The sequence below is a fragment of the Limulus polyphemus genome, unplaced genomic scaffold (assembly GCF_000517525.1).
Source record: "Limulus polyphemus unplaced genomic scaffold, Limulus_polyphemus-2.1.2 Scaffold6614, whole genome shotgun sequence".
NCBI lineage: Eukaryota > Metazoa > Arthropoda > Merostomata > Xiphosura > Limulidae > Limulus > Limulus polyphemus.
The window spans coordinates 10,127-12,287 of record NW_013672224.1 but is presented as its reverse complement, the minus strand read 5'-3'; positions in this window follow the sequence as shown (position 1 = coordinate 12,287).

Sequence of the window (2,161 nt, the reverse complement as noted above, 5' to 3'; positions counted from 1 at the left end):
TACTTAAAAGTTTTTATAGTTGGTTTCAAAGTTATGTTGAAGTTGAACTAGTGCACAAATGAAAACCTGGACACTTAAAAAAAATTATTTATAAATTACAGTAAATGAGCGTTAGAAAATGACAAAATATCGATTTTAGAACATTTTGAGTTAAAATTATTGAAACAATTTTATATATTAATTCTAACTATGACTTAAAAATTTGTGCATAAAAAAATTCATTTGGCAAAAAACGCGTAAAGCCAGAGGAAATCCTGACTTTAGATAGAATAATTTAGGAGTAAGTTACATGTTATTCTACATGAAATGTATCATACATGCAAAATGGTAGAAAAACCTGTAACAACCTGAAAATAAAATATTGTTTCTCCTTGCAATTGTTTTATACTAAATTAAAACTACGGAATTTTGGCGATGAAAATAAGTACTTTATTTTGTGACGTTATGAAACAATAAATTGTTATATAAAGTTAATAAACTACAGAAAAGCGTTCACAAACAAGATATTAAAAAAAACATGACTAGTTTTGGCATATCTTCACACCCTCATCCCGGGTTTTCCCCTTGATTTGGAACCAAGACTGGTTGTTATTAATTATCAAGTAAATTATCAACATATATTTAATTAGTTGAGTGAGCGATTGTTCATTTGTTTGTATTCGATGTCACTTTATTTCCGGGTTTGTTTTCGCCTCAGTGTAGTCGTTAGGGGAGTAACTAAGGGAGGAAGTAGCGCTATCTAGCGTGTAAAAATTCCTATATTATGTTTTGTGATTGTGCTACAAGTTTCTTGATAATGATATTAATTTTCTAGAAGCAAGTATACCACTAGGCCGTGGATATAATTGTGGAAAGTTTTACAGTAAATTCAACATGAAAAACGTTTACATATAAACACTCGGAGATACTCAAAGGAGTGTTAATAAACCAAGTCTGGGACTGTAGGCAGTAAGTGAGCATTCATATACTGATAATGCTAAATGTAGTAGACTTCTGTTTTAACATTCAAATATCATATTACTCAGAAGTACAAAAACAAATATCGAAGTTGGAGTTCTTTATATTAAAATAAATATCCTATTTTAATTCCAGAAAGTTGAAACACTTCGGTTAGCTATTCCTTGACATGATATGGCTTTGTGGCTAGTGCGCTTGATATCGCAGTGTATGGGATCGAAACCCGATGTCGAACATGCTCGCCTTTTCTGCCCTAGGGGCGTTATAATGTGATAGTCAATCTCACTATTCGTTGGTAAAAAGAGTAGCTCAAGAGTTAGTTGGCGGTGGGTGCTACAGGCCGGTTACCTTCCCCCTAGTCGGCAGTTCAAGATTAGGGAAGGCGGTATATAGCCTTAGTAGGTTTACCATAAACAAGGGCAGTTCAAGATTAGGGAAGGCGGTATATAGCCTTAGTAGGTTTACCATAAACCAAACAAACAAAAATAATCTGTTGAATTAAGTAATGTGTCAGAAGTGAATTGATACTTTATTTATATAAAATATCAAATTTATAATTATCAAGACAGGAAAGATGCATATCGACAATTTTACACTGGTGTCTCTCGCTTGGCGCCACAACATGCTCAAAATTCTATTCTAGTTATTAAATTCAAAAACAACAGGGCGAAAATGGACTAATATAGCTACTTGGTCAAGGTAGCCAATGGGAGTGAAGGATCTCGACAATTTTACACTGGTGTCTCTCGCTTGGCGCCACAACAAGCTCAAAATTCTATTCTAGTTATTAAATTCAAAAACAACAGGACGAAAATGGACTAATATAGCTACTTGGTCAAGGTAGCCAATGGGAGTAAAGGAAAGATAACTTGGTTCAATTAGGGATGACTTAGCCAGTTTATGTAAAGAGAGTAAAGGAAAAACCAAACTTTTTAAACATTGTTGTGTATTAAGTTGTAAATCTTTAGCCTTGATAACGTCACACACACGCGTATTAAGTTCAAAGGGTGCGCGTGACATCATATTACCATGGGATGTTGTTTCCTTATGCGCCTAGGCCGGCATGGCCAGGTGGTTAGGGCGCTCGACTAGCAGTCTGCGGGTCGCGGGTTCGAATCCCCGTCACACCAAACATGTTCGCCCTTTCAGCCGTGGGGGCGTTAAAATGTGACGGTCAATCCCACTATTCGTTGGTAAAAGAGTA